The 22,138-nt window shown below is 38.2% G+C and overlaps 1 protein-coding gene across 8 annotated transcripts in view; it reads left to right on the top strand.

The window, feature by feature from the left end:
* Positions 1 to 1,295: 1,295 nt before the first annotated feature.
* The window catches only part of RALYL (RALY RNA binding protein like), a 387,555-nt gene continuing 366,712 nt past the window's right edge, over positions 1,296 to 22,138 (top strand). For 2 of the 8 annotated variants that reach the window (XM_009689435.2, XM_068933786.1), the window contains exons 1-2: positions 2,376 to 2,539; positions 3,436 to 3,522. The gene's annotated coding sequence lies outside the window, so the exon portion shown is untranslated. Of the gene's footprint in view, positions 1,317 to 1,634; positions 1,744 to 2,366; positions 2,540 to 3,435; positions 3,523 to 22,138 lie in introns of those variants that run through there. The other 6 variants (XM_068933788.1, XM_068933790.1, XM_068933793.1 and 3 more) reach the window with 5 other exon arrangements.

Genomic DNA, 22,138 nt, shown 5'->3' with positions numbered 1-22,138 from the left:
CTTTGTTCTTGGACATTTCTGTATCTTTAAAGACTTCCTAATATTTTTCTGTTTTAAACCTTCTCAGATGTACAGTCCTACTGCTGAGAATCAAAGTTAGCATGGAAGGAGTAAGAACGGTACGAAATGCCAAAACAACCCCCATGCCCAAATAAAAAGCAAGCAAGTAAACATAACTGTTAATATACTTTGTACTTTTAAACTTTGGCCACTGTTCTTTTTCTACTTTCTAAAAGAAGTTGAGAGCAGATAAAAGGAGCATTGCTTTTCATTCTCCAGAAATACTAGGAAAGAGATACAGGACAGGAAAGAGAGAATAGTCGGGAGGAAGGGATAACATCCTATGTGAGGAGGTGAGCAAGACGGGCTAGTGCCCTCGCCAGTCTTTTACACAGCAGAGAATCCTTTTACTGGCCAAAGTAATTTATACAGAGTAATACCCTGACTGTGTTTTGTGCCTCCCAATTGGGATGAAAAGTGAGAGGCTCTACACAAAATGTGAATGAGGGAGAATACGGGGGAGAAGGAAGTGAGGAAGTGTTGCCTAGATAGCTCCCTCCATCAAAGGGCCTGGTTGATGGAAGCACTTCTATTACTCAACTAATTTATTTCATACAGATGTCTCTCACTTCTCTTCCTCTTACTGCTGAAGCGATAATTAAGCAAGTGTTTGGCGAGATTGCTAGCTGTAAACCTTTTGGGGGCTGGTGAACTGAAGACGTAACCTTTGCCATTTGAGGCAAGGTGGTGTGGCTGGGGCCTGGTGGTGCTGTGCGCAGGTCTAGTTTCTAACTGGAGCCGGAGCAGAGCTGCTCGCAGCCCCAGCCGCCTGCTCGCTGCAACTGCTGTGTGTGTTAATAAGTAGACAAGCGAGGAGAGCTAAAAAGGGAAAAGCAAGCGTCTTGAGGAAACTCTTTCTCAGCAACAGCGGCAGACAGCCTGTTCTAGAATATTTCTCATTTGGTAAAGTGAAAAAGAGAGAGAGCTGCTCTCTGGCCAATGAACAGAGCCACTTCGGCGTCACTCTCGTGTTTTGGGGCTACAACCCCAAGCCCTTCCATTGCAATGAGCGGAGGCTGCGAGCAGCTGCCCACGGTGCTGCAGGGAGCACGGGCTCAGCCTGCGTGAGCCAGCTGCCCCGCGCTGCGCCGCTTGCTGCTGCGGGCCGCCCCCCAGCGTGCAGCCCCCAGAGAGCAGCCCCTGGTTTCCCTCCCACCTCGACCAGTAACTTTGCTATGAGGAGCAACAGCCCTGCTGCTGGCAAAGAGAGGGAGGAGGTAGAGGGCATAAAGCGGGGCAGGGGCCAAGAGACAAAAGTGAGTACGAGATGGGGCGGCGGGCACCCGTCCTTCTCTCCCCAGCTGCGCACATGAAACCATCTCTGGCAGACGAAGAAACACTGCTCTGACATGACTGTTGTGGCACAGTAACTGCAGCCCCAGCGCAAAGCAGGGAAAGGCTCTGAGCCATGAGCCGGAGCGGCTCCCCCGAGCCAGAGAGGCAGGAGGGCTAGCCCCATGCACACGCTCCCCCCTCCCTCCCCCCGAGCCGGAGCGGCAGGAGGGCACCCTGCACCCACGCGGCCCGAACCGCAGCGGCGGGAGGGGTCGCCTCATGCACATGCGGAGAGCCGGGGCAGCAGGAGGAGCACCCCGGGGCACCAGGCGGAGGTGCCGCGGCAGCAGGGTGCCCCGGTGCGCGCACACACACGCACCACGGAGCCGTAGCCCTCGGGCACGCAGGGTGAGCCGGAGCCCAGCGCGGGGACCGCCGTGCTCCCACGGGCAGCCGGCGCGGCAGGCGGGGTCCCCCCGTGCACCCACAGCGGGGAACCGGAACGGGCAGGAAGGGTTCCCCCCCCCGCGGACACACACACACACAGAGCACGGTGCGGTACCCCCCCACGCGCGCACACACACGCGCGCGCACGGAGAGCGGAACCCCTCCGCCGACAGCGGCCGAGGCACGGCACCTCCATCCCCGGGCAGACCCGCGGCGCCGCTCCGCGCCCGGCGGCGGTGGGGCCGCCCCTGCCCGGCCGCAGGGCAACAGGCGCGCCGAGAGGCAACTTGGCGGTGCGCCGCAAGCGAGCAAGTTGCGCCGCCCGCGCCCGCCGCCTCCGCGCCTCGCCGGCGCGGCCGCCTGCGTGTGCGCGCGTGTACGGGTGGGTGGGTGGGTGGGTGTGCGGGCGCGCGCGCGGGTGTGCGTGTGCGCGCGGGTGTGCGAGCGGCACCTGCTGAGGCCGGGCGGCGGCGCGGGGTGCGGAGCGCGCAGGGCGGCCGGCGCCGCGGGAGCCGGGCGGCGGGGGCGGGCTCGCCCGGTCCCCGTCCCTGTCCCTCTCCCCGTCCCCGTCCCCGCCTGCGCCCTCCCGGCCTGCGAGTCCGCCCGGCTGCGGATCACGTGGCGGTTGCCGGAGGCAGAGACTAGAGAGGAGAGAGGAAAAAAAAAAAAAAAAAAAAAGCGCCTCATTCCTTCTTCCACCGCCATACTGTATTTTATAGTAACTCTCATTTTTATTCCTCCCTTTTACTCCCGCTCGGTGAGTACCTTTCCGCTGACATTCTTGTCCTCCTTTTTTTGTCCTGTTTTTTTTTTCTTTTTTGTTTTTTCTTTTTTTTTGCCTCTTCTTCTTCTTCTTTTTTTCTTTTTTCTTCTTCTTTGATTATTGTTTAAATGGATTTGATCTTTTGCTGATGACAAGTTTTTTTCTTAGCATGCGATGGTTACTAAACTGTGAGCAAAAGATGCTGCTGGGGCCGGGAGTCATTGGGAATGAAAAAGGATAATATTAAAAATAAAGACTTGCCAGTCCAGCAACAACTGATATACATTTAGTAGCTATATATCTATATATGCAACTGGTTTTGTTGTGGCACAGAAAAGTGGTGTGAAATATGATGGTTATTTTTTAAAGATAAGAGAAAAGGCATGTTTCTAACTCTTTTTGCAGAGGATTTTCTCTGGTGTTATTTTATTTTTATTTTTGGGTGTTTTTTGGGGCTTTTTTTCCGTATAGAAATGGGAATTACAAATGCATTTTACAGCAGTGTTTACAAAGAGTTTGTTATCTTGCAATAGTGGTGCAAGCCACAGAGCAAGATGTTAATTTTATTATTTTTGTTATTGTTTCTTTTTTTGATACTCAGTGCAATTAGCAAGGTTTTTTTTCTTCTTTTTCGGTTTTTGATGCTTGTTTATAATGTGAAACTTTTCTTGCAGCATGTTACAGTAATTATTTTTAAATACTTTTTTCCTCCTTAAAGATAACAGAACAAAACAGAAAGCTGAAGCAATGACCATACTTTTGCACATTTTGCACTTTGACTTTTTTATTCTTTTACCAGCATTATTTTATGATGGTTATTATTATCATAATGATGATGATGATGATAGATATACATATATACAAATAAATACATTTTCAAATGATGGCAGTGGAAGGTTTTCCTGGAGAATGAAGTGCGGTTCGGTTTCCTTGTCAACGGAAGATGAAGTGAACAACTGAACATCTCCCCGGTGCAGGTACTTCATCTCCTTGTAGGCGTTTCCACGCTGTGTAAATTACATTGTGAGATTTTTTTTTTTTTTGGTAAAGAAATCTTTTTCCACATGTAGCTAAAGGTTTCTCTGCACTACACATGAGAACTGAACTAAATACCCCTGCCTCTTGATTGCTTAGATGTGTGCAAAATGTTACAGTAATTGAGCCTAGGTCGGTTAAGCTGGAGAGGTGTTTTATGTGCTGTGCTGGATAGAGGGGAGGACATCGTGCATGTGAGGGGGAAATCCAGACACCCCCCTTCCCCTGACTTCCCATCAAAAAACAACCCCAAGCCCCAGGCTGAAAGTGGATGAAACCTTGAGATCCTTGTTATGAGTAGGAACAAATACAGGACTTTAGACAAAAACAAAAACCCTGGCACTGTATTGTGGTGACTTTGTGTGTCTGTGTGTGTCTGCTTAAAAATTATCCATTAGAAAATAGCTGTGAGAGAAACAGCAAAGGAGGCTCCCTCGGATAGCTGGCTCATTGCCAAAAGAGACATATTCCATAGCCTTAAGGGTAGCAAAACCCTTATATCCAACTTCTGCTCCTCATATTAAGAAGGCGTAAACAGGGCAGCAGGTTGCCTCGTATGGATTTAGCTCATTGGGATGAAGATTAATCAGAACCAGATATTTGCTTGAAGGTGTTTCGTTTTGTTTTGATGATTATTAATGCTGCTGCCTGACAGGGAATGGGAAACTGTTACTTTCCGTGACGGTCACTGAGAGTTCAGGATTGGAGGAGAAACTGTTACTTTTCATTGATAGCACTTAAATGCTTAACGGAGGCTGTCCCTGATGTAGAGACAGGATATTGGTTCTTTAAAGTGTGATTTGGAACTATTTTTCCAGATGACAGGTTTGTTTGTTTTCCAGAAAGGGATATAGTGCAAAATGATGCTAAAGTTGATGTGCTGAATATTTAGATCTGCAGTATTCTCTATAGTTTACTTTATTGTGATGGGATTGCTTAATGTATTTTGTATAAACAGCCTTCAGGGATTTATAACTGATCATAAAGATATGCTGTGTATTCGGATGTGGAGAATAAAGTATGTTCCAGGGAATACTTTTCCTTACTTACTGTGACATAAGCAAAAATATGTGGCCAATTTCTAATTCACAGAACTACAAATGCATTTGGAAGTTTGAGGCTTCTAACACTTATTTACCATCTTGTAACTTAACAGCTTCCTTTAATGTAGAAAGTATGGTTAAGAAGTCTTCGGCATTCTCTCATGCAGTTGGTCACGCTGAAAACAAATTCATTCATTTGCCTGTGTAGAAACACAGCTATGATGTATTTATAGTGACTTTTTCCAGCAAAAATGTAATAAAAATATTTAGCACATATATCTTGCTTTCATGCATGGCTTCTGTTCTGACATGATAGAATACTTTTGACAGTATATTGGGGTCAATAATCCATGTGTCTAAAAACACTGTCTAGATATTTGCATGATACCTTACAATGACTTCTTTGAAGAAGTTACAGTCTGTTGGGTCAATAATCCACATTTTAAGAATACTCAACCTGCCCTTTTTTTCACAATTTAATTTGAAAGCAAGCCATTAAAATACAACAAAGATTGGGACTTTTTCCTTCACCACTCTTTCCATTTCCCTCCCCCCCCTCATTTTTTAATTACAATTTTTCTTTAAATTATGGGGAACTGTCAGTAAACACAACATTTTTTATATTGCTAAAGCACTGAAATAAAATAACTAGGCCAGCAGTTTCCAGAATGCCAGATTGATGTTCTTTTGGTCCCCCCCCCCTTTTTTTTTAATATTGCAGGTGTATTCTATGAGTAATTTTGTACAAATAGTTGCTGACTGAAGAGCTAATTCTGCTCACCTAATCTTGCCATGAAATCTGAGATAGGAAGTTTTAGAAATGCGCTGTTTTCTGTGTACAGATTTCATATACAAAGCACCTGTTGTCTGAGTAGCACACAGTAATCTAATATACATACATACATTTCGTGTGCAGAAATTTGGGATTGTATGATTTTGTATATATGAAACAGCCTTGGGACTTTAAAATAGGGATAAAGGAGCTAATTTTGTAAGAGGGTACTTCTACGTCCGGCAGTATGTGGCACAGTAGGATCTGGGTTGGTGTATCAGTTTCAGCTTGGTGTTTCCATAGTTATGCTATGACTAATGCTGTTGGAAGCATATTTGGAAAGCCATAGATAGTGTAAAAGGTAATTGTCCTTTTTGTGACTTTCAGGATGAATAAAAAGAATAAAAATTTTGTCTATTGAATTGCAATGATTTTTTTAACAAGGATATAATTTCATTTCTTATATTTTGTGTGAAAAGGACTTGTGCTGCCATAACTTTTGAATGTGATGAGCGTCCAGACTTAAATGGCCTCTTCTTTTAGATTTTGTACATCTATCTTGATTTTAAGGAGAGCTTAGGAATTTAAGTTGCTTTCATAAAAATTTGGAAACTGAAAGCTTTGGAAAGCAATTCTTCTTTTCTTCCCCCCTAATTATTGCTAGCAGTATTTCCTTGCAAATAAAAATATGACAGGTGAACAGAAGTTATTGGCGGTATGATGCCGAGAACACTAACTCACAAATACATGCTTTCAGCCATCTTAGTAGCCTGAATGGACAATGGAAGAAAATCTCTGATTTTTCTAGATAGGAGATGGGACTGGAGGGCCTTTGGAGCCATCAGCTCCATTCTGCTGTGATGCTGAGCAGGTCTTCTACTTTTCTTCAGGTTCAACAAGTCCCGGTTTAAAATTGCCTACGGCACTAGTGTCACTGTACTTATTAGAAAGCTGTGCTGAGCCTTGCTGTTTCGATAGTTGGAAATCTTGTTCCTGTTCAAAATTTTTTCTCAGTCAGTTTATACTCCTTTGTTTTTGTGGCATTATTGTCCTTAAACAGAAAGGTTCCCTATTGACTCCTCAGCTTCCTCCTCCTCCTCTTCATGGTATATTTTCAAAGAGCAGTCACATCCCCTTTTAACTTTGGTTTGCTAGGCTTAGTGGAAGAGAGGTTCTCTTGCAGTGTTGGTGCACGTGGCATGATGTAGTGCCACACAGAGATTTTGGAGCTAGCTCTAAATGAGGCAGTGCTATGGCAGAGATAGAATAGCTGCATTTGCATTGTGTGCTGCCCAGGCTGGTCCGAACTCCTTCGCAGCTGCAAGCATGGCTGTCCTGTTCCCAGCCCTCAAATAAGCCTAGATACTTCTACATAGAATTGCGCTATGGACATGACTTCTGGCAAAACAGGCTTTCCTTGGTGCTGAGCGATTCCTCTCTCTGTCTTGCCAGTTTGAATTTCTCTCTCTGGAACAAAACAACAAAGAACTGCTAGGAATCTCCCCTGCACCACCCCAGTTTTTAGACTCCAGGAATCTTCTACTTAACTGCTTTAGTGGTTTTCATTACCGCCTGTCAGGGCACCTCAATGGGCTTGAGCCAACATTGTATTAGTACACGTAAACCAAGGACTGTCTGCTATCAGGCATAAATGTGAAAGTTTGCTACAATGCTTTTTAAAATATTTTTTCCTAATTACAGATTCTTCTCAGGCTGCTTATTTTTTAGCTCCCTACTTTACTAAAGCATTATTCTAAAAGCAGACTATTTCTGTTTTAGAGCATAATTTTTGGTATTTTATTCATGCCCCCTGTTATAGGTTTCCGACAATAAAGAGCTTAATACTGTTTAAACTGCAGGATTGTGAGCTCTGATAGGTCTGCCCGCAGATGAATGTTTTTAACTTTCTTGATCTTCTTAGATGATGCAATGCTCTGTCAGAATCTGGAGCTGAATCCTCTGTGTTTTAAGTACTTGCAGAATTTCTGAGCAGGAGACTAGAGACGACTATTTCCTGATGAAGTTATGTAATCTGTGGCACTGTCAATGTAGTCATATAGAGAAATAGATTTTAAATCAGTTTATACCTTCCTTAAGCCCAGATACTAACTGGCAGAAGAAAACAAAAATGCTATTTTCAAATGGTATGAACATTACAATATAACATCTTCACTTCTCCTAAGGTACTAATATTATTTTATGATCTTTGAACAATTCCTAGAATAAAATGGTTTGAAGATTTTCGTTTCAGATATATACACTTTAGGATAATTTGTATCTTTTCTCTTTTTCTCATCTTTACTCTTCCCTATTTCAAAATGACACTCTAATCTCTGTAACATACTTAATCTTTCTGAAGCACTTAGACTGTGGCTTTGGATCTGTTTTCTGGGAATCTTTATCTTTACACAATGAAGTGTGATTTTTCTGTCTCAATGAATCATCTGCCAGCAATTGAAACAAATAGTCAAATAAACTGTAAGTTATTAAGTAAATCTCAAGTTGCTTGGCATGAATACAATTAACTTGTTTTTATCATGATGATGTTCTGAGATAGATAAATAGAATGAAAGATAGGTGTTATTTTGCAGATGTTTTTAGTGTGATTGAGAATTGCAAAAATCTTACATTAATCAGTTATCCCTCAGTGCTTAGTTAATCAACGTTTTTATTGATTATAGAGTAAATTTATGCTCACCAATATTATCTACTGCCACTTGAAAAAGGCTACAGAGTTAAAGTCCCTCCCCAATACTCCTCTATCTGTCTTCTAAGTGGTCATCTGTGTGATATCCTGGCCTTTGTTGATCTCAGGATCACACAAGAATCATTCTGCTGTTTCATTTCAGTTTCATAAACAGAGATTCTTGCTACGACGTAGTTATTTCATGGTTGCTGTAGTATGCATAATAATTTCTGTGCTGACTTGGCTGGTAATTTTGCCTGTGAGAGGTTTAAAGAAGCAGAGGTGGATGTTGTAAGAATGAATGTTGACAGATAGGAAGTATGAGCATGGTGGCACATAAATGGCACTCCCCAGGCTTTTTTTTTTTTTTTTTTTAAATCTGCATTGCACACTTGTGATTCTTTCTCCCAAAATACACAAAGCCCTGGTTAAACATGTTTTACATAGGTGGCCTTTCCCAAGTGGATTTCTCTTGAGGTCAGTTGTTAAAGCCTAAACTGATGTGTAGTCTCTGAGTAACCAACCATGTGAAGTTCTGCAAACAGCTGGAGCTTTGCATGGGCAGTGCTGAGGTCCTCTGATCACAGCCGCTTGGACATTGGTTATAAAAGGCAGTAGAAGACGTTATTATTAATTAAAAGTCAAGAAATCATAAAGGATCCAATCAGACCCTGGCAGTTATTAAATGACTTAGTTGAAAGTCAGGCTCCGTGCTCTGCATGTGCGCCATACCAACAAATTTTTTTTTGGCCTGTTCAGTCACGCTATTTAGTTTTGTCAAGATCCTCCTCCATAGTCAGATACTTGATCTGTGTTGTGCAGGGTCAACAAAAAGGGGCTAACTGGCCCAGATCAGATATTAATGAGATTCTTTACCTGAATGAAGCACAGCTAAATTTGTTCTGAAGGAAAGAGTGGCACTAGCATACTGTCGGTATTTTCTGCAAAAGTGTGTCCATTTTTGCTAGGAATTTTACATAGAAGTTCAACAGCATCTATGTCAAATAACGCACAACTTGTTAAATAGTGGTCATTTTAGGAGTTGGAAGGTATACACATTGCACCTTTATACCTTGTGTGTGGTATTTTAAGGCTGACTTAGAGTTAACTTATAGTTTTAGAATAAAAAATTATATTTACACATACAATTCAGTGCTGATCATGTTCATCCTTTTTAGAGAACTGCCTGATTATGATATAGTGGTGTTCTTTTCTGCTTAGATATAATAAAAAGTATTATCTATCCCAGGTATCTTCTTTGATACAACAGTATGAAAGAATTAAATGCAAAAATAGAATATATGAACATAATGAAAATAGTTTAGTGCATCTTTGCATACAGGGCCTGCTCTCAAGCATTTCTGAATGCTGACAGCTCTTGTTGTTTGTAGAGGGAGTTACAATAACTCAGATTTTACAGTGAAGCCCTGTGTATGTAGTAGTCGCAGCATCATGCTTGTAAGCTTAATCTGTAATATCAAGTTCCTTTTTATAACAGAAAAGGAGGAAGTTTTGTCTAATTACAGTATTTTACTGAAAGATCCTTCACCCAATAAATGTTAAAATAGAAGTGGTGTAACATCAAAAATGATGTATGCCAACTGTCATCCAGCATCTGTGAAATACTATATGGTTACTACATAGCGATAATTACAACTAAATTTCTCACTATTTTAGGTACCTACAAAAAAGCTTAATTATACTGTGTTCTAAATGCAAAAATGTCATTTTTATGCTACTGTTTCTTATCTGGTATTTCCAGTGATTTCAGAGGATAAAACCTAGCACCTGAAGTGCTACAAAGTAGGTCAGCTTTCTAATTTTCTCTGTACTGGGTGAATTCACATCAACATTTTTAAAATTGCAGAAGACGGATATAATTCTGTTTTCTTCTTGCATATAAAACTTACAGTTACATGGGAGTTCTGTAAATGGGACAAGATTGCCTCTGAAGAGAATAACATTTACAAGTTGTGCACGTGTAAGCCACAGACAATTAAAATACCTGATGCACAGTGAAAATAGAAGCTAGATTTAAATTTTGATACTATGTCGCTTTTGCTTTAGGAGGATAATTCATCAGCATAGTGCTGTTACTTTTGCTGTTTATTATCTTACAAGAGAAGCATACTGTGTTACCATTCATCAGGATGTGCTCTGCTGTGGTGGGTAAAGTATAAACCAAAAGGTTTTGGATTAAACCCTAGTCCTGTTAAAAACAGTGATAAGCTGGTCAAAATATTCCTGTCAAAACATTTTTTTCTGTAGCTTTTTGGTAAAGTGATTCACACAAAAGGCTAGATTTATCTCACTTAATCTAGCCATTTAAAAAATAGGTTTCTGAGGTAAGCTAGTCGTCATTTTAGCCATCTAAAAGTTAGTCACTGAAGTCTAACAATGTTGCTCAAGGCTTTGTAGTCAATGGAGATATATAGACACCTCCAGAGAATTACGAATTACATCCCAAAAGAGGCATCTATAAATAGCAGAGATGAACAACCTTCCTAAAATGCATCTCTCCACTGGTGAGAGAGAGACCCTAGATGCAACATTTAAGCTAGATGTCCAACTTTTTCATGGATAAAGTTAGAGGAGATAAGTCTCATCCTTTTATTTTTTTTTTCTTCTGTTAAAAAATTAATTTCTTAATTAAATATTTGACTGAAAGCTGATTTTTTTTTTTTTCGGGCATTAGAATCTTCATTGCTTTAAGTTTTCATCTGAATTTCTTTTTAATTTCTGTAGTAATTTTTTACAGAAATGCAAATGTCTTTCTAAACAGTTTGAATGAGTTATAGACTCTAACAAAATTCCTGTAGATTTTTGTGAGGCCAAGATTTCACACCTTTTCTGTACAGCTTCACGCATTTTTCTGACTGTTTATAACCTCATCCTAGTGTAACCTGATTCTCCAATGAGTTCTGCTCAGACCCTACCCTAAAATTGCAGGACTTTACCTGTTGGGTATGGTCATGGACCTCATTTCAGAGACCTTAGAAAAAGTTTGAAAATATAAGGATTATGTGGATGCCAATGGAATCATTTATACTTTGCATGTACAAGTATGTAGTCACAGTGTTAAAACGTCATCAGTAGATCAACAAACAGCAGAAGGTCTGAATCTGAAAGTTCTAGATGGCTCTTGAAAAAGACTCTTAAAACAAAAACCCAAAAGTATTCCCTTATGAACTGGGGTGATCCAGACAGATTAAATATTTGAATATTAATGGCTCACCGTTAATACTCTCATACACATGCATGCTATAAAAAGATTCCAGTAAAACCTGTATTTTTGAATGTCCATATGGGTTTTATTTTTCACTTGCTCATGTTGGATAATTTTCTAGAGAGATTTGTTAATACTAAGTCTTAACATTCATATAAATCAGCTCTTAGACAGCAGATAACTACAGTCTACTCGTCCGTTTGTGCCACTACCTAGTAAATTATGATAGCACCCTCTTTTGCTACATATTACAAATTCTACTATTTTACTGAATGTGTGTTCAGGCTTTCTGTAAGATTTTGGACAGATGCTGAAATATATGGACATACTGTGTATATATGTTTCTGTCTTCGAGTTTGTCCACTTCCTCAAAATGGCATTGTCTGAGTGCCTAGGGCAAATGTCTTTAAGCATGAGTAGGCCGTGTCTTTTCAACTGTGACAGCACAGCGTAAGTCTGAACAAAATCTGAGTGCAAATTAAAAATGAACTGTTTAATATAATATGAATAAGCACAAAATTCACAGTAGTAAGAGCTAACTGTCCAAATAGCACTGTATTACTAGAATGGGAAAGTAGCATGCAGCTGTGAACTCTAACAACCATACTACAAGGGTTTGTACTGATTTTGAAGTCTTATGGCATTGTCAGAACTGAGGAGAGGAATTAAGAAGTTGGAGTTCTCAGTGTAAAACTTTGAATTAACTATTTCAAAAAGTGCAGTAATATGTTCTGGGGACTATAGGCTGATAGCTGCAGTTACCGCCTCATGTTATATACTTCACTACCACTTGCCCTTCATACTTGTTCCTCATAATGTATCTATATTTCTATGTTAAGTTTTTGTTCTGTCCCTCAAAAATTCGTTATCTGAGCACAATTCACCTAAAACAGATTTACAAGGATAAAATCCGTAGCTGGCTTCATGAAGTTTTCACCCCTTCCTTTTTCATTTATGCACAATAATGTTTCCATTTAGAGATCTTGGATCGTAGTTAGGAACACAGTGCTTATTATAGGAATATAAAGGTCTCATGACCATAGATTTTCAGAACAGTGTAGAGCACAACTGAATTTCTCAGTAACAGTCCCAGAATAACCAAATTCTGCTATTTGATGTCACTGGGTCCTCTAATTCTGCAAGCTGCTCTGTGAGTAGGTAGTCTGGGGAACCTGAATATAAAATTCCTGTTCATGGACATGCTTATGAAAGGGGATATTGCAAGAAAAATAATTATGGTTCAATTTCAGGAAATAGGGTATATTAGTAATGCCTTTTTTTTTTTTTAATTAGGTGCCCAGGTTAACATCCTGTGTTGTATCATCTCATCTCAAGAATTTTAAAGTGGATTCAGAAATTCTTGAGGCTTCATCACAAATAATAATGAATGGTGTAAATATTCATCATAATCAGAGTAGGACCAGCTGCTTTTCACCTTCAGATCTCTTAAAAGGAGAATCAGCTTTGCAATAGAGACCCGTGTCACACTGATCTTCAGCCACAAACAGAGCCAGTATAATTGAAAATGTTGAGATTATTCACCTGAATTTCTGGGCCCTTTTTATCTTTTATTTGTAATGTTTTCTTATTTCAGACTTGCTGGACTCTCTTTCCTGCTCTGGACCTCTCCCCTGGAGTCGACACAGCTCAGAAGGATAAAAGAAAAGGAAGCAATAGGGGAGGGATGGAAGAGGGGAGAGGAGTAAAAAGAGAAGGAGGAGGGGTAGCAATTGAAGTGGAGGAAAAAAAATCAACAGTGGTTCAGTTAAGGCTCTAAACAATAGAATATTTGTAGCCTCCATTCCTCCTGACCTTTCCTTCTGGCTCAGAGCCCTCATCCTCTCCACCACCTTAGCTTTCATCAGTGCTTTAGCTACAGATATTTCACTGTTCATTTCCATTTCTTATCAAAAAAACAAACACAGAACAACAAAAACCTGTCAAACAACAAAATAGAACCCGCTTCTGACAAGTTATAGCATGGCACTATTTATGCAGCTGGTTCCTGAAGTAGGATTGTTTTTTCTCCTAGTTAAGTAAACTTATGTCTTTAAATATGAAAGTGAAAGATGAATCCTTTATGAGTGACAGGAAAAGAAATGTTTCCTGTTCTTTTTATACCCAAGCCGAGCCCTTCAAATCAGTATGTACGTGGCTCTATGCTTCAATTTTGTTCGTCTAAGTCAAAAAGCAGGCTTTTTATTGGCCTTCATTTACTTTCTTATTTTTTACCTCCCCTTCTTTCAAAGCTTTACTTGCAGCGGCCCTTCTTACACCTGATCATCTCAGTAGGAGTATAAAGTATGAACTATTCATAATTTTTAATTAGTTTGGAATTTGCAGTATATTATTCAGCTTTGTAGGATAAAATAGTCCCACTAGAGTAAAAAAGTAAAAAATGCAAACTCAGTTTTGCTCCTGCAGTGAGACTGGCAGACAAGTGAGAAATAGTGACAGCACTCCTCTGTGATGGTCCAGCACTTTGCTTGCTGTCAGAATCCAGCCTTTTTTCCCGTCTGGAAGGTACGCGATTGGTCATTGAGAAGGTGGAGGTGTTCTTACATTAAAAGGACTCTTTGGCCAGACCTCTTTACCTTCCTCATGCGTTCTTGCCTCCTCACACCCATTCCCACCAGGAATCCCTTCTACCTGACAAGGTTGAGTTAGGAGTGTTAATAGAGTGGGTAGATCCAGTAATTGGCCTTTCGGAGAAGGTATTTCCTAAGTGTAGAGCTTAAATTGGTCCTACAGCTCCCCTATAGCAGTTGGACAAATACAAAAAAGTCAAAGGGATACCACTGAGCAATACAAAAACAACGTTCAGTAGCAAACTTGCAGACTTAATCCTTTAAATAGCAAATATTAAGAATTCCTAATTCATTATTTTAAGTTATAATAAATGGTAATTGTTGAGTGAAGAAAGATGTTGACATGTGGCCTTGCAGATGCTGATGGAACAGGTCCAGAGCAGAATGATCAGGTCCAAAAGGCTGAAATAAATTTTATATTCTATAAATAAACAAATAAATAAACAAACTAAGTAGAAAACACTATTATGTATTGTGTATATCTAGATATACACATTCTAGTAAATAAAAATACATTGCTTAAAACTACAAGAAAATACTATCTTCTTTAAGGGATTTTATGTTTTTGTATGTTAAATTTTATTAACATTTAGAAGGACTTTGTTTTACATGAAGCTTAAAAGATGCACAGTAAACACTGATTTTTGCCTCATTATTTGAACAGAAACATTTAATTTCAATTGATGTTAAAGTCTGTCCAGTATATTGTTCTTACTGCTTAGATTTTGATCATCTGTGCTCAACTTACTTGAGTTACACATTTGAAAAATGGGTTTCTGATTTCAACAGGGTATTCAGAGCCTCTGAACTTGGTATCGAGGGTCTTTGTGCAGTTAATACTGAAAAGGAGGTACCTCCAAAGAGCCATTTGGTGGGGTATCCAACCTGGGGAACCGTGTTGGAAGCTGGAGCTGTCCCGCAGGGTGAATAGGAGCTCCTGTATACGCCAGGGCATACCTGGCAGAGGGGACATCCATCGAGCTGCTGGAGTCAGGAAATTATGTTCTGCTCTTGCCTCCCCTGGGATTCACATGGGTGGAAGTATTTGCAGGAGACTTTTCTGGGCCCTGGAGGAACTTAAGGTCTGAGATGGCGGTTCTTGTTTTTAAGTCAGGTAGCACTGGAGCAGGCAATCTGAATCCCTCTTAGCGATTTAGACCACCTTAACCAACTTTAGGTGTCATGTAAGGTCAATTAAGGTAAGCTTACCTTAAAGCCTAACTTACCTGACAGTAAGACAGAAGTTATGCATTTTGAAGCCTGACCTAAGTTGAGGTTTAAAAGGAATGCAATGTCTCCCATGGTTAGTAATTTAGGGTAATTTACAAAGAGGATAAATCTAACTTTCTTGCTCATGGACGTAGTTATTTTGAAGTCACTGATACAGGTGAGGTCATTAAGACTGCCACACAAGTCAGGTAAAGAGGGAGCTGTGGCAAAGGATCGGAAGCAAAAACTTCAAATCAGAGTGAGGTCATGATGACTTCTTTGGACTGACTCAAATCCTTCGCCTTTTCTCAGGCCTGCCACCCTATCAGCTCGTCCACAAAATATTACTCATTTTAACTTTGTAGTTTGCTTTGCAACTTTTATCTTCTCCTTCAGAATGCGACAAAATAATTTCATACAGCAATTGCCATCTCACTTTAAAATGTAACTACAGTATAATCCGTAATCATCAATTTCTTTTATGACCAGCTGTTTGCTATTATGTTTTACAGCCTCACAGTGCATCAGTAAAGAATTTTTATAGAAGTCGAGTAATAGAGTTGGCACCTTTGAAGCTAGGAACTTCCTAGTGAAAACTTTGAAAGCTTTGATCAGTTTCTGAAAGGATACTCTTCTTTGCATATGATTATAATCAGCCTATTTCAAATTAAATGTTTTGTGAGCTCTGGAATATGAAATAAAATATATCCCATGGTATCAGATGTTACCTGTAACATATGAATTTTGAAATAAGTTACGATAATCTTTAGATCTTAGACTTCATCCAGAAAATTCAAAGCCACATTTCCAAATCAAGATACTTACCTGTTAACTACTGCTCACACAGACCAACGAGCATAAAGATTTTTGAAACTCAAGATAATTTTGGCCAGTTCTATTAAATACGGAGTTAAATGCCTAACCTAAATGTCTTTATGTAAAACATATTGTGTGCCTGAAGTAGATTACTAATATGATGGCAGTCTCCATTTGACCTTGAAAACAGAATGAAGACTGCCATCATCATCAGTAAGATACCTTATAAATAAAATATATTTTAAGGAAATAGTTTGAGGATAAGGCATACCAAGTATACTTTGAATGTAAAATAGGTAGTTTTATATGCGTAGCTTTGTATGTAGCAACATGATTTGCCTAGAATCAGATACTGCTTTCATTCTTAATTGTGCAAAACTTTTGATGTGATTCCATTTGGCTTGTGCCAACACAGAATTTTGTTTGAGGACGTAATTTCTTGGTTTGATTTTATGTGTTAAAGAAGAAAAATTGGGCATTATTTTTTGTCTTAAAAGCTTGTCTTTCCTAGCGTCGTGTATTTTGAATAATGCAAAGAACGTACTGTGATATATAGAAGATGTGCCTATGTAAGTGTATTCAAAGATACTCCCAATTTTATAGTTAACCTATAAAAACTTTGCCATTGATCTAATTAGGAGCAAGATCAGGCTTCTGCTTTCATTGTGGTAAACTGTGTTTCTGATATACCTATGGAACGGGATATAAACTCAGTAAAACAGACAATATGATACCTGATGAATCAATGGTTCTGAAGTTGGAATAATAAAAATCTAATTTACTGTAAACAAAAAAATGATATTTTTCCTAGTAAGTGAGATAGCGTACGTTTTCTTCCAGTATACTAAAAGTAAAGCTGATGAACTGATGTAGTGGGTCAAACTCAAGGTCCAGCTAGCTCATTATGCTGTTTCTGCTGGTAGTAAAGGATAAGAAAGCTATTCATGGCAAGATGCTACTTGCTAATAAAGAAAGTAGAATACCAGAATAATGATGCAAGAATTCATAGACAACTATTCTTTATTATTAATATTGTTATAGAAACATTCTTGATACAAGTAGATGCACATCAGAACAGATCACACTGTCTTACCAAACAAAATTTAATGTTTCTTATCAATTATATCAATTAACAGCAACTTAATATTCTGCAGAAAAAAACCTTAAAATATACTGCAGAAAGTATGCTTAATGCAGAAACACTTTTTTTAAATTAAAAAATAAATGAATATTCTCTGCAAGATGACGAACCAAGTAGAAATGTATTATTAAATAGTATTACAGTTCAGGTCAAATTGCTGAAGGAATTGTGAAAGATAGGAGGTTTTTTGGTATTTCCTGAATTCTAGTGCTTCCTTTTTTATTATTATTATTAGAATTTACAATCTACTTGACTTTGTTCAATATAGTGTTTTCTGAATGTGTGTGTGTATATATATATATATATATATACATACAATGTATATATTGGCTATATTAAAGGTGATTACACATATAGACATATGTATTTCAAGTTTCATTTTGAAATATGTAATTATGATGGCATAAAAGACATCTATTTGCAAAAAATGTTTTGGAGTGTTGCCTTGTTGTTTCTTCTTGCTATCACAGTTTTCTTGCTGAAAATATTATCGTATCCATTTATGAAAATTAATGAAATAGAGGATCTTTCAATAACCATAGTGGGTGAAATCTTAGTTACCACTGAGCTTAATATGAGTTACAATGACTGTAAGTGGGAGCTGACAATAGAATTGGAAATTAACTTCTTTGCAATGACTTAACAAAAAAAGAAGACTAGTCTTTGTCTCTTGGTGGGTTTGTTTAATGAGCTATTTAATAGAAATTATGTAATCTATTTTTTTTCTAAAATTATATTTTTTGTGAGTAGAATATACCTTACATTATGTGTAAATAAATTGATAGGATAGGCCTGCTTTTTGCATATTCTGTCGGAACTTAAAATTTGCTGTATTTGCTGTTTGCACTATTGTATGATAACAGAAAACTAGCATTGAAAAGAAGTGTGCTTTAGCTGATCGCTTAAGTTTTGCCATGTATATGACTTAAAAAAAAAAAAAGGGGAAAATTTGGGAGGAAATCCTCTGATATCTGTGACCTTCAGCTTCCCACATGCATTTGCCTATGGCATCAGTGCTCAAAGTTCAGCTAATCTTTTATTTTAGTCCTTTAAAATGTAAAGCATTCTATAATTATTATAACCTGTAATACAGAGTAACTGTTTACCATTGAGCACCCAATAGCTGAGACATTGACAGTGATCTGCATTTACAACAGTAAAATTTCTTTAAGGACTTACTATATTAATCAAATTTTATGTGAGAATTTTAACGCCTTTAAGCTTTGCAATATGCTTATCGTTTCAGCAACGATAACGTAAGAAAATTATTATTGATTTGTATTGCCACAGTGCGTAGGAACACATCCATGAAACAAGATTAACTTACTGAAAATATAGAGGATGAGCTCCAACCTCAAAAACAAGTGATTTGCTTAGGCATGCACCACTATGGGTGCTTAGGATTCTGCAGTAGAATAATATAATTCAATAATATATATATATATATTTTTTTTTCAAAATAATACACAATGTAAATATTTAAATTCTTTTTAATGTGAAATTATCTAAAGTATTTGCATGCATTATTTCTGTGAACACATACAGTCAGAAGTTCCTATCAGCACTATATGGAAAATATAATGAGTGAAAATATCTTTCTTAATTGAAAAATATTCTTTCTTATGTTTAGGAATTTTTATCTCATGCCAAGTATTTTATGTATAAGCCCTCTGTTATACTTGGGATATAGTATCATTGTAATAAGTATTGTCATTGTATCCTTTTCATTACTCTCCAGATAGTTCTTTCAGTTGGAGATTTTTTCCTATGTTACTATCTTTCCAAACACCTTTTAACACATCTCAACCTGAAAAAAAAAGAAAGAAAGAAAGAAAGAAAGTAGGTCTTTATTCATAGAATAGTAACAACATATTTTGAAGCAGATGGAACAGAAACAGACATCAAAGCCAAGTTAACAAGTAGTGAAATTATCACAGTGAAATCTTCAGCAAAATCCTATAGACAGGCAAAATTTTAAAAAGATATGCAAGTAATTTTGATTTTTAAATGAGCTTTCATTGGAAGTAGTTTCCTCCCATCAGTTAAAGAGAATCTAAAAGAAACTACTGAGGATGTTCTTATGACCTTCATATAAGGTATAGGATGTCTTATATGATATAAATATAAAATGTAAACTTTTGTGTATTTATAGCAGAGTCCATTCATTTTTTCCTGCACCATATATTAGATCACAACTGCATCATTAAAAAGGAAGATAGTTGTTTATGGAGGCAAAATGGAAAGAAAGTTTGAGAGACCAAATATTACTTCATTTGACTAACGTTTAAGCACGTCATTTATGTTTGATGATAGTTAAAATACATACCTTTGTCACTGTGAGATACGAACTCACAGAAGGGTATTGCATAGGCTAAAACCTGGCTTAAACACACAGGTCCATTTATGTGTTGACTCGCCATCTAACTGACCCAAAGTCTGCAGCCTCTGTGTAGGGAGTGAAGTGGCTGTTAACTTTGGTTAGGATTACCCTTGGCTGTGCAGGAATTCACCTTGAAGGTAAGGGGTTTTCTCCTGGTAACTTCCAAACATGCATAAGAGTAAGGCCCCTCTTGCAGATCTTTTTTAGGGTTTCATGCTGTGAGTTTATACCTCACATGATCAGTTTATACCTCACATGATCATATAATTAAGTTTACTTAAACCCCACGTCTCACTGATTTGTCTTGGACTGATATAGATATTTTGTAGACAAAAAAAAAAAAAAAACTTCCCAGTTGTCATGCGCATATTTTACATCTTAGGGAAAATTCCTTTCAATACTACTGTATATACTCTGTAATACTATTTTGAAGATTGCTTTGGTACCAAATAAAGTAACAAGTGACTTCTTGTAAATCAGTATTGATGTTTTCTGTAATCAGATTCTCATTCAATTACTAAAGTCAGACTTAAATAGCTAATAAAATTGTTTGAGGCTCTGGATTAAACTGGCTGCTATATGGGGACATCTAATATGTTATACATACACAGACATATATACTATGTATGTTATATAGGGTGATCTCCAACCCCGCACCTTGGTCCCTCGAGGGTGCTCATACCACTAGGCTCTAGTACTGAAAGTGGCATCATGGCAGGATTTTGGCTGTTTCATTTTCCGTGTCAGTTTTAAGATAAGTTGGGCTAGAAAGTGGGAGAGAAAACATGAGGATGGCTTTACAATGTAGTGGTTATGACAGCCTCTTGGAGAGGAGATCTGTATTGTTGTCCCTACTGTACAGAATATATAATATATAATCTACAGAATATATAATATATAATCCACTGATGACAATTTCACATAAAACAGTATGAACCATTTCATGGGAAATCTGTGCACTAAACTCAAAGCTGTGGATTTCAGTGTGGTATTAGATAGGGTCCTTCAAAATAAGCGCTGCAATGATGTGCCTCAGGTCTTTTGCATATTAAAGACTGTATCATTATTAAAATTTCTGTATAGAATAATTTCAACATTTAAGGTTAAATTTCACTTAGACTGAGCCCTTCTTCTGTCAATTGCATGTTTTCCTCTATGGAGCTACTAAGATAGCGGTGAAATCTTTTCACTAATCCTGCAAAAAGAAACAAAAATAATTCCCGTAAGCAACTATATAAGGCAGGAAGGCTGACAAAACTATTTTTACAGTTAAGCTAAAATTTTAATAATAAAATGGCCTGGACATTTTTAAACATGGTGACCCATATTCCCAGCTGGTATAAATTGGTAGAATGTCTCCATTAAATTAATTGAAGCTATAAGAATTGACAGTACTTGGTTTTATGCTCATAACTTGTTCATAGCAAATTTAATAGGATTTGGTTTCTTTAAGTGAGAAGTTTTGGAAAGTAGGCTGATTAGTTCTGTAATGGGAAGATTGTTTCAGTCTTACTGCAGAATGACTAATGGACCTTTCTAATGTTCAGGTAATGCATGTGAGTGCTGTTTGTGAAGGGTGGGGGAAAATGAATGTGATGTGCCTGAAACCCAAGCACAGAAATCATAAGCTCAGAAACCACCTTTTCAATGGAAACCATTAGCTCTAGAGGCTCTCTTCTGCATTTTGAGAGGATTTTAGGGGAATTCATTGTTTATAGCAAGAGAATAGTTCTAAATAGTTCTAAAGTCAGTTATTTCTGATAGAGTGTGGTGGACCCAAGCTTGCGTATTTTTTTCATCTATTCTATGTTACATGCCACTGCAGATAATCTTATCTTGAGGCTTGAGTCAAGGCTTGATTATTGATTATAATCAATCATACATTTTACATAGACTAAGGTATGCCCTATTTAGCAAGAACTGCATTGACGAAGAAAGTGTTTTAATGGATCTTAGAAATGTTGGCATGTAATTAGGCCAGCTGCAATCTTAAGAGTAAAAGATGCTCTGTAAATGTGTTATCATTTGATAATACAATTTTTTGATTGATTATTGAGATGGAATTGCGGGTGTTATTACATTAAATCTTGACAAGGGTTGAATAATAGAAGGTTTCAGGAGATACAGTTGTCAGATATTCAGCTGCCAAAAGACCGTTTTTCTGATTGTTCTGCTATCCACCAAGAATTGCAGTTTGATTTGGGAAGCAAACTTTGAAGCCAGTATGGCTGAGAGGGGTTATAGGACACAGTTTTAACCAGAGGGTACAAATCTCTGAATACAAATATCTAGGCTCTTTCCATTTTGAGAAACAGAAAAATATCCGTAAGTTGAAAAAGTCATTATAAAATCAGAATTTATTCCAGTGCTATTGTAACACTTTTTCCCTCCCTCTTCTGTGTTTTAGAATCAATATTTTTTTTTTTCCATTGGTATGTGTAATGAGCCATAGTTAATATATGCTACTTTGCTTAGTCTCTCTGAAACTCAGCTTTTCAATATGTAAGAAAAGGGACCAGGAGGAGAATGGATAGAAACAAGAGATAAAAATTGAAAATATATTCATAGTATTTGAGCCTCAGCTGTCATCTTGTGGATGAAATATAAGATGGAAGAGTAGGTAGAACTGAGTTTTGTTATTGACCTTGCAGTGTGGGTATATCACTTAGGCTTTCTGAGCCTTTTTTTCCTCATTAT

Source organism: Struthio camelus, chromosome 2 (genome assembly GCF_040807025.1).
Source record: "Struthio camelus isolate bStrCam1 chromosome 2, bStrCam1.hap1, whole genome shotgun sequence".
Lineage (NCBI taxonomy): Eukaryota > Metazoa > Chordata > Aves > Struthioniformes > Struthionidae > Struthio > Struthio camelus.
The sequence above is the reverse complement of the archived record's forward strand: the minus strand, read 5'-3'. Positions and strand labels throughout refer to the sequence as shown.